General features: G+C 43.3%; 1 long non-coding RNA gene across 1 annotated transcript; it reads left to right on the top strand.

Annotated features, from left to right (window-relative positions):
- Positions 1–282: 282 nt before the first annotated feature.
- Positions 283–7,592, top strand: LOC145429582 (uncharacterized). The gene is made up of 2 exons (XR_013909828.1): positions 283–5,475; positions 5,507–7,592. It is a non-coding gene; the product is annotated as an uncharacterized LOC145429582 (long non-coding RNA).
- Positions 7,593–11,122: the final 3,530 nt, after the last annotated feature.

Genomic DNA, 11,122 nt, shown 5'->3' with positions numbered 1-11,122 from the left:
TCCCTGGCCGGTTTGCTGGGCATGTACTGTCTGAACGGACACCATCCTGATGGCGAGAGAGGGTGAGAGAGAGAGGGAGAGGAGAGAGAGAGGGAGAGACGTGAGTAAAAGCACATGTAAAAGCACAGCCGCAGAACCCGACGACGACAATAGCAGAAAGCTAGTGTTGTCGTTGTTCCCGCTCCTCTTCCTCCTCTCATCCGCACGCCACAGCCACAGCCACACACACACACACACACACACACACACACACACACACACACACACACACACACACACACACACACACGCTGTCGAGGAGGGAAATTATTTTACTGCTATTGTTAAATAATTGTTATTGCATTAATAATATAATTTGCAGCATGGATATTGCATTCCAAGGTTTAGACAGTGTCTCTTTCAGAAAGACTGAGTTGCAGGCTGACAGGAAGTTGTATGCAGAAAGAAGCAGGAAGTTATTTTGAGCCGCAGGCTAAGACGAGGCTTTAACAATATAACAGATAGCTTTATCATTTTATATTAAGGTTTTAGTAGAGGTTCTTGATTAAAACATTTATTTAGTAGAAGACATACACATAGTCTCAGTGAGCTTCTGGTCTGGTAAAAGGTCAGAAGTGCAACAGGTGAATTGAGAAAGAGCATGTGAGGTCAACACACACACACACACACTTTAAATTAGATTTATTTAGAGGAAGAGGTTAGTTATGTTTGGCTGTAACTACAAAATTGTCTCGGTAAAAGAGGAACCGTTTCTTGTTGTCTCGGCAAGAAAGAGGAACAATTCATTTTAAGATAAGAACGGAAAGTACCAAGCCATGAAAATAGGAGATGATTTTCTAGGGGAAAAGTCATGAAGATGTTGATCTGATCTATGTATAAAATGTGTCTGTGACGTATGAAGGGGCGTCAGTAAACAAACCCTGATGCTATAAAATATCTGTTCATGCTTTGATTAAGTCGAAGACTACTGGCTGTCTGCGTACAGAGTGTCTTCCCACGCGTGTATTCATTAAAATCATCGTTTGACTTCACCCGGCCGGATCGGTGTGGTTATTCTTCGATCACCTCTTGTACCCTTCCTCAATAATGAATCTTAACATTTGGGGGCTTCGTCCGGTTATTGAGGAGGGTGAGTTGGAGGTTTAGATGGAGAAATTTGGTGGTCTTGGGTGGTCTGACGGGCAGACATGAGTTCCAGTGGTCTAAGTGAGTGGGCATAAGCCGGCTTATCCAAAAGGTAAGGCACTACCTGTTGAATTATTTCCAAAGTGTGCCAAATTGGACATGATAAAATTTAAGTCTACTCACTGAAGTTACTGGTGGATGTCTGTTTTGATTTTGATGAAAATCTCATGAGTTGAAGCAGTTAGAGTTCTGCTAAGAAGAAATGAAAGTAGTTAAGAGTCTGATAAGAAAAGTTTAAATAATGGGTTGAAGTCCCAAAGAAATTGAGTTAGAGTCTCAAGTAGTTGGTAGGGAATTGGTTATTGTGTTGGTTAGAGTCCAAATTTGGTCATAAGAGTGGACCTGAGCGGTCAAATTGGCCACTAGGTTGCACCTGCCTCAGTTATACACTTGTTTCGGGTGTTGATTGTTGTTTCAAAATATTCTAAATTATTCTAGAACGGCAGTTCGAGTCTGCTAGGAAGCGCAGAGCCCGGAGGTTACGCTCCCTCCTTGTCGTGGACGCGCGACATTGACCTCTCGGCGAAGAGGGTTAGTTCAGTGTGGTTTAGCTGTGGGGTACAGGGCATCCCGGAATTAAGCTAGGAGTTAGAGTCTCCTTACCGTTTGCAACGGTATCTGCGCTTTTTTGGACAGGAGAAGTTGGTCTTCGGGCGTGTAACTTTAACTTAACACTTCGAGGTAAGCCTTGGCTGTGAAATGCCAAAAATAGAGCTTCAGGCAAAGTTTGGGTTGGTTGACGCTTTTAAATTGAGTTAGGGATTTTAGAAATGAGGCCAGAAACAGTTAAAGTCTTGATACTGGTTAATTGGTGGGCGGTTATTTTAAATTTGTCGAAATTGGTTAGGCGCTAAAGCTGACAGATCTGACAGTAGTTGTAAATATAAGACGTCTTTGTAATAAGAGATCTCTGTGTGAAAGGAGTCTGAGGCAATGCTGCTGCTATTTTTGGAGGTGTGTGTGTGAGTGAAAATGCAAATGAGTAAGCAGTGAACTGTTTAAGCCACAGTTGGTTTTACAAATACTGCTGCAAACATTGTAGAGTGTGTGTTTAAAATGCCATTTATGTTTAGCAAAGGACTATAAATAAAGTTTTGAGTTGCCGTAGTGGATGTATAGTAATTGATTGAGTTTGGATGTAGATATATAAATATATTGAGTGCATTGTATATACTTAAGACTAACACATCACTTTCAGTAGTGACTTTTCTCCAGCATTAGCTGCTGGTGGGTTTTATTTTTTCAATTTCTTGTGTGTGCGGTGAGAATTAATGGAGGTTTCAATTTTTTGTTTGTTTGTTTTTTACTTGCTTTTTTGATTATGACAAGCATGTCTAAAATACTCTTAGGAAATTGTGTTTTGAGTTATATTCTTCAACTCTAGTCACAGTTTAAGTGTGAATGCGGTGACTAGAAGGTTTTGAATGATGAATGAAGGTGTGAGAGGTATTTCTTTGGTGATGTAAAGTAGGAGGTTTTAAAGTTTGAAAGTGTTTTTAATTTAAGAGATGCATGAGTGATGTTATGAGAGTTTGAGTTTCTTTTTCTTTCAGTTTAAAACACATAAGTACATACACTTGGTACACCTGTTTACTCTTTGACTTTATTAAAACAGATGGTGTATTTGAGTTTGAATTTCAGTAATTGTATGTTGATATGGTAATTTAGTTTTATGTTAGGTGAAGGAGATGTCCATCTCTGCGTCTTGCAGGATCGAAAGTGAAAGTTGAAGGTTGTGATGTGAATGCTGTGAGTACTCGATTTGAATGATTCTGTGTGAGGTGTACAAAATACTAAATAATAATAACACTATGAAAGTTGATAGTAGAGTGAGTGCAAGGTGATGTGTGAACAGAGGAAGTCTGAGAGAGAAGTGTGTGCGTAGGCAAAATGCAGAGTGTGTGCGTGAAATAAGGGAGTATTGTTTTTTACATCAAGGTTTAGTAGAACTAAAGTAGAACGTTACAAACAAACAGATAAATAAAGTAAAATGAAGAGAGAAAATAACTGACAATTACATTAATGAATAGAAAACACACATACACAAAGTGCCATATGTGAAATTATTCTAGGAAGGAGTCAGAATTGAGATAGCTTATTATAGAGATAGTTTAACATAAGATGCAATGAAGGAAGCAGCTTACATTCCTTTAATTCCCAGAGCCAGTGTGTTCCCTCCCCTGCCCACTTGGGCCCCGTATCAGGCGAGTATGGAAGGCTGGATAGCCCATGACGGGTAAGATCCCACCTCGAAACCCTGGGACAACCTAAGGCAGGCACAGTCACGAATACTCTCGGACCTGACGGGTAAGACCGCTGGGCTAGGGTGGAGGTGGAAAGTGGCAAGTGGAGCCCTACCTTCTGGCTGAGGACAAGGAATGCTGCTATTTAAGGTAGGAAATCAGAATTTGGGTTAGTAAAGTTGGGGAGGAGAAAATTGACTGTTTAAAGGCAAAATTATGAAGGAGTCTGACACACTGTAAAAGCACCATATGCAAATTCACACACACAAACAGGAAATGCATTAAACTTATAAAGACAAGACAAGCTCATGGAGTTTAATGCATAGACACTGATTAAACCTGGCTAAGAACACAAACATAGGCAATGAAGAACAGCTTGCTATTTTGTATGAATGATACAATGGTGTGAATGTTTAATAAAATACATTTGAGTTTGTAATTGAGGAATAGAATAAGCCATATGACAAAGGGAGTTATGAAAACGAAAAAGGGATTAAAGTAGTTTTAAAAAAAAAAAAGAGTGACTTAGGAGTGCTCTCGTACTGAGTGATCAACACTAGTGATCACTGTTGGAAGAAATAAAATGATTTAATGAGTTGGGAATGTTTAAACATATGTTTCTGTTGTTACAGCTTCTTGAGAGATGATTCAGTATGCAAATTAGCTGGAGTGTGTGGTGACGAAAGAACTTCCTGAGTGTGTGTGTGACTGTGACTTTCAGGAAGAGGAAGCATAGCAGAGACGAGAAGTGCAGATTGGGGTAGGAAATTTATAGTTTAGTGATTATATGATGTCGTAAGGGGGTTTTATGCTGAATTGAAGTATGTTATAGAGCATAAGGGGGTGATTTTTGTGTGCAAATTGAGTGGTTTTAATGAGACTTTTGGTGTATTGAGGAGGTGAAATTATGTGGTGGCAAGATTTGTGTGTTTAAGGTTGTTGTGGTGATGGGTTGATTCTGTCAGGTAGGTTGTTGTTGTTATTTTTGTTTTTAATAGAGGGAGTTTTAGGAAACATGGACATGTCTAAAATTGGGCCCATTATTTTGTAACAGTGCACTTAAAGAAAACCTGTTAGGTGATTTTGTTTTGTTTTTATGAGCTAACAATCAGCTCTATTTTTTTTCATTTCTGTTTTAAGCAGGCCTGCAACAGTGAATAACGGCGCTGAAAATTCTCGGGAGGAGCAAATATAAGGGGGCTTTCCAGATTACAATTGGCTGAGGAGAGCTACCTGTGGGGACTGATCAAGGTCGTAAGTCCCTGTAAAAAGGATTTTATGCGAGTCAATCCAGTCCAAAAGCATGAAGAAATATTTTCCTATGGAAAATAAAAATGACGGAGCTCATTTTGCTGAGGGTGGAGAATCTGACGCGGGAAGCTCCACCATTAGCAAATACATGGTGTGACTGCATGTGAGTGAATGTGAGACTGTATGTGAGTGAGGATGAATTAATGTGGACAAACAATTTGCTTTTACCAGAAAAATTTTTGTTTTGCTTTGTTGACTGGGGTTAGATTATGAGATTATAGTATATTGTTGGGAGAATGCCAAATGCTAAAGGGGAAATATTTTTTGATGTAACTCAGTTATCATTGTTTGAAGAAGCACATGACTGATAACTGTTCTGTTTTAAGTTTATTTTTATGACATAGATTGGATCATGAGTGGGGAAACTGAGCATTTTTAAGTTTTGTATAGTATCTTGACACATGAAATGTATCAAGATAAAGGGGGGTTTAGGGTTTAATAATTTAATTGTTTAATAATTTAGGATCATTTTAGGAACTTTTGGGTTTTTGATCATTTGGATATGGTAAAACTGAAACTGTTATTTTTAAGTTAAGGTTAAAGGATTAAAAGTGAACTTGTCACGGTTTGCGAGGCAAGCCGTGTGGAGTTGTAGAAAAGGACCCAAAAGGCGGCAGCTCTGGTGCAGGTGAATATTTATTTACAACGGTGGGCACAAAACAGCACTGGTGGAAAAACAAGAAACCGGAAAACTGGGTAAGCTAATAACACAAACCAGAAACGAGGATGCAGGGAGGTCCGGGGAAATACACAAGAGACGCAGGGAGACCGAGGGGAAACAATATAGACGAACCAGGAACTACAATATCAGAAGACACAACTTAAATACACCCAGAGCACGGGGAGAACACAGACATAACAGGCTGGGGGAAACATGGAATAAACACAAAGAGAGACGAGAGCTCATGAATACACAGAGAGTCACAAAGGGAAAAAATACTTAGGGAACACCACAACAGGACACCTCAGAAAACCTGGCCTAAATAAGGAGCGAAAATACAAGGAACCAAGAATACTGGGCCAACATGGCCCAGGACCATGAATCCTGTTTAGAAGATACAATGCCGGTTTTTCAAAGCTGTGAATAATTCTTAGAGGGAAAATTAGTGAGGGTTGAAGGGGTAGAACAGCTTTGATTTCTTTTTGATTTCTAGAAGTAGTGGTTATAATGTAGGCTTACACATACAGATATTATATAGGAGGTATTTTTAGGATAAAAGGGGGAGCTTATAAATAGAAATGATTTTTATACATATTGCATTTTGTGCTTTTAAAGGAGTTGTGGCTCAAATTTGTCTCTGGAGGGTCACGAGCCTTTGGCTAGCGCTATGATTAGCCAATCTACTGTGAGGATAATATGAGTTCATGAAGGATTGCACACGCTTACAGACACAGAGTTAAGAAACACACATGACAGTATTGATTCCAGGCAAAAGGCCTTAAATTCATTTAGCTTTTAACTGAACTTAAAGAAGGACCAAAGAGGAAGGAAAGCATATATTTTGGTTAAGTCTGATAAACTAGAATTAGGAGGTATTGTTACATTAAAGGGAGCAAAAATGAAATAAAAAGGCTATACCAAAATGGGTTATAACATAGGAAATGTGAGGTTTTAAAATGAAGTTAGTGTTAACACATAGGAGTTGTTTCAAGGCAGCATTTAGCTATGATGAAATGTATACAGGAGTAATTGCTTATATGCTTGAACTTAATTGATTAAAGTGGTTGTTTTCTTTTGGAGTAGATTAACTTGCAGCAGCGACAACTTGTGCACAGGATGTTGATGATCAGATAAGGGAAAATAGAGCGAGCAACCGGACGTGAAACCAGCGCTTAAAAGGATTTTAAAGTGATGAGTAACGTTGAAGAGTATACATAAATACAAGTCAATAAGTTAAGAAGATAATTAGGATCAGGCTTTTGATTAAAGAGTCCCAGATAGGATAAGTTAGGGAGATGCAGGAAAGGTGTTTTGTTTCCTTTGCAGAAGATCTCGGCGACCACAGGAGGGGCGAGGATCCTGGAGATCTCGAGGTTCGAGACCACCAGAGAAGGGTCTGCGTGAGGACACAATGTATTGTGACCTCTGGTTTTCAGAGGTCAAAAGGGGGAGTGTCGAGGAGGGAAATTATTTTACTGCTATTGTTAAATAATTGTTATTGCATTAATAATATAATTTGCAGCATGGATATTGCATTCCAAGGTTTAGACAGTGTCTCTTTCAGAAAGACTGAGTTGCAGGCTGACAGGAAGTTGTATGCAGAAAGAAGCAGGAAGTTATTTTGAGCCGCAGGCTAAGACGAGGCTTTAACAATATAACAGATAGCTTTATCATTTTATATTAAGGTTTTAGTAGAGGTTCTTGATTAAAACATTTATTTAGTAGAAGACATACACATAGTCTCAGTGAGCTTCTGGTCTGGTAAAAGGTCAGAAGTGCAACAGGTGAATTGAGAAAGAGCATGTGAGGTCAACACACACACACACACACTTTAAATTAGATTTATTTAGAGGAAGAGGTTAGTTATGTTTGGCTGTAACTACAAAATTGTCTCGGTAAAAGAGGAACCGTTTCTTGTTGTCTCGGCAAGAAAGAGGAACAATTCATTTTAAGATAAGAACGGAAAGTACCAAGCCATGAAAATAGGAGATGATTTTCTAGGGGAAAAGTCATGAAGATGTTGATCTGATCTATGTATAAAATGTGTCTGTGACGTATGAAGGGGCGTCAGTAAACAAACCCTGATGCTATAAAATATCTGTTCATGCTTTGATTAAGTCGAAGACTACTGGCTGTCTGCGTACAGAGTGTCTTCCCACGCGTGTATTCATTAAAATCATCGTTTGACTTCACCCGGCCGGATCGGTGTGGTTATTCTTCGATCACCTCTTGTACCCTTCCTCAATATTGAATCTTAACAACGCACACACAAACACACACACACACCACGTACCTCTGAACGGCACCAGTCTCTCGTCGACGGTGACCTCCGGTCCCGGGCGGTACATGGCGGGAAACCTCGCGCACCACTCGTCCCACACGGCTCTGATGGGGGCCAGTTTGTCGTAGCTATCGCTGCCGCCGCCGCCCTCACCTCGCCTGGCTCGTCTGGTCTCTCTGTCGTCGAAGCGCAGCGCGCTCGAGTAGGCTCAAAAGGTCTTGAGCGGCATCGTGGCTCTGAACACGGACCTGCCGCTCTCGGCGTCCCAGAGGCTCTCGCAGGCCTCTCCCCGCGACCTGTACACGCCGGCGAGCACGAGCAGCCCCACGTAGGCTCGGAACTCGACGCGTCCCATTGGCTTCCATCCGTCGATGGCGGGCCTGCACCTGTCCGCTTCCAGGTTGGTCATGGCGATCACCGAGTCCTCTATCTCCGGCGGGAAGTAGGCCATGAACGAGGAGGCCTCGTCTCGCGCCGCCGCCACGGCCTCTTCGGTGGGGCCTCGTCCTCGCAGGTCGAGGTCGTCGTTGTTGTCGTCGTCTTCTTCCTCCTCTTTGTTGTCTTCGTCGTCGTCTTCTTCTTCTTCCTCCTCTTCGTCGTCATCGTCTTCCTCCTCTTCGTCGTCGTCTTCTTCTTCTTCCTCCTCTTCGTCGTCATCGTCTTCCTCCTCTTCGTCGTCGTCTTCTTCCTCCTCTTCGTCGTCGTCTTCTTCTTCGTCGTCGTCTTCTTCTTCGTCGTCGTCTTCTTCTTCGTCGTCGTCTTCTTCTTCTTCTTCTTCTTCTTCTTCTTCGTCTTCGTCTTAGTCTTTGTCTTCATAGTCTTTGTCTTCTTCTTCTTCATCGTCATCATCGTCATAATTGTTGGCTACATCTGCGTCGCGAGTTTCACCGACATCGCAATGCCCGCGATCGCGCCTAAGATCATCAACGCCACCTGAAGCACGGCCGGCGTCCTCCCGCCAATGCTCCGAAACCCCCCGCCCGCAGTCGACGTCTTCTTTGTTATCTTTGTCTGCTGCTTCTTCTTCTTCTTCTTCTTCTTCTGTGTCTTCGTCTCCTTCTGTGCCTTTCGGCTCGCCTTGCGAGCCATCAGCCTGGCATAATTGCAACCGAATTTCTTGGCCGTGATCGCGTAGTCCGCGTGCACCGCCCGGTAAACCATGGTCCGCTACCTCGTCGTCTTCGCCCTCCTGCTCCTCCGAGCAGCGCTCCTCCTCCGCGAGCGTTCAGGCTGTCGAGTCGTTATCCTCCTCGGCCTCTTGTTCTTCCTCCTCCTCCTCCTCCTCCTCCTTCTCCTCCGAGTTCTCCGAGTTCTTCGTCTTCTTCGTCTTCTTCTTTCTCGTTGGCACCTTGTTGCCGTTGTTGTTGTTGTTGTTGTACAGCAAGCGCCACCACCTCTGTAACCTGTAACCCCGACGCGCTTAGTACCCGCCATCCACGCTCTTATCATCTCGCCGCGCGACGCGCTGTGCTTTCGCCGGGGTGTTTCTCGACCACCTTTTACACGACTTTATCATCCACGCTTGCACGTGTGTTCTCTGTCAAACTCGCGTCTCTCTCTCTCTCTCCCTCCCTCTCTCTCTCTCTCTCTCTCTCTCTCCCTCTCTCTCTCTCTCCCTCTCTCTCTCTCTCTCTCTCTCTCCCATCCCATCCCCTCGGGGGATCTCGCGACCCCAACCTCCTCCCTCCCTCCGTGGGGGACCCGCATCCCCCGACCCCGCCCTCCCATCCCATCCCATCCCCTCGGGGGATCTCGCGACCCCAACCTCCTCCCTCCCTCCGCGGGGGACCCGCATCCCCCGACCCCGCCACTCTCCCCCTGGCGGGTGCATCCGGGTTAATTGCAGGGCTTCTTTAAACCTCAGTGAGAAGCTCAAAGTAAACAGTTATTTGTACATTGTAAACTGTAAAAGTAGGTTTAACTAAAACCGAGGAGGTGATGCGAAACAGTTAATTTCCTGCTATCAACAAGTTGTAGATGCACGTGAGCTTTATCTGAAACCCATACTGGCCTTAACAATATGCCATAAAAGCTGTTTTCAGTATACAGACAACATCATTTGTCTACTGTGTCTCTTCCCCGAGGGATTAATGGTATTCCATCGTTATATCAAATTATGGATCAGCAGGAACACTGGGGCCAACTCTTCAACGTGGCTTTAAATTACATGAGCTCCGGGTTTGCTTTCTTCTACACTTGTTCTTCCCTCCCCTCATCTTTTTTTCCCTCTGGCTTTACTAACCAATCACTCTCCCAAATTGCATTCTATGGTCCTATTATGAACGATGACAAGCCACCAAGAAGACCTGGCCCCAAGAACAGCTTCAATCATTGCTAATGCACAGAAGAATGCAGTACAACTCCTGACTTTTCATATAGGCCTCGAGCTGAAATTAGGTTAGCCACCAATTAAAGTCCCAGTTCAGCACAGCATGCTGGCATGCAGCCAGGAAATATACTTGTAGGTCACTGTGACTGTGGCCATGCGGGTTTACGCTCTGGAGCTCTGTCGATTCATTTGTCTGCCACACTATCCCTATCAGGCTGTAGTTTTCTTCTTTAATTTGACTTTTCGTCTAACCACAGCACAGTTTTCTTTGCTGTATAACATATGTCATGTAAGCCTTTTACCTTATAAGAGATATGCACATTAATCTCATATGAATTAATCTCTGCACCCCATCCACTGAGGGGCTGCATGGACGATACGAGCAGGAGTGTTAGATGTGCGGCTGAGCAGAACGCTTCTGCTCCGTCTACCCCCTGATGGAGATAGGAATGCTGTTCCATGTCGCTCTGACCCTCCCCATATCCAAGAGACATACCACATACTGGTAAGGTGACAATGGGGAATGCGCCAGGCTATGGTGGACTTGGACTGCACGCAGACCCTGGTCCACCAAACCCTGGTTCGCCCTGTGGTTCTGCTGGAGGCTGAGTGGGAGGAGGTTAGGTGTGCGTGGAGACATCCAGCTCCACTTCTGGTAGTACAGCTAAAACTGTAAGGGCTTTTAATAAAGCATGTTTACAAAAAATGTGACTCAGACCCAGCCCCACTCTGTATAAATGTGGAGTCAGTAGAGCGTTGGGGGTCCTTTAAATTCTTTTGGCCTCCTATCAGAGAACCTCTCTTGGTTAGCCAACACTACTGCCACAGTGAAAAGGGCTCCACTCCACTTTCTGATGAGTGAAGACATCTTCAGGTACTGCTCTCACCCCGGTCACAATTTGTTTGAACTGTTACCCTCTGGAGGACAAAAATGGTTAAATTACCTCCTCAACATGTCTTGAAGTTCTCCAGAGGCTGGTAATGAAGTAATTATTTGATTCAGGTGTGGTGACCCAGGGTGAGATCTAAAACCTGCAGGACACCGGCTCTCGAGGACTAACGTTCCCTACCCCTGCAATATTCAGTTTAGTTTATATATTTCACTGGTGTTC

This window comes from Astatotilapia calliptera, chromosome 6, assembly GCF_964374335.1.
Source record: "Astatotilapia calliptera chromosome 6, fAstCal68.1, whole genome shotgun sequence".
Taxonomy (NCBI): Eukaryota; Metazoa; Chordata; class Actinopteri; order Cichliformes; family Cichlidae; genus Astatotilapia; species Astatotilapia calliptera.
The sequence above is the reverse complement of the archived record's forward strand: the minus strand, read 5'-3'. Positions and strand labels throughout refer to the sequence as shown.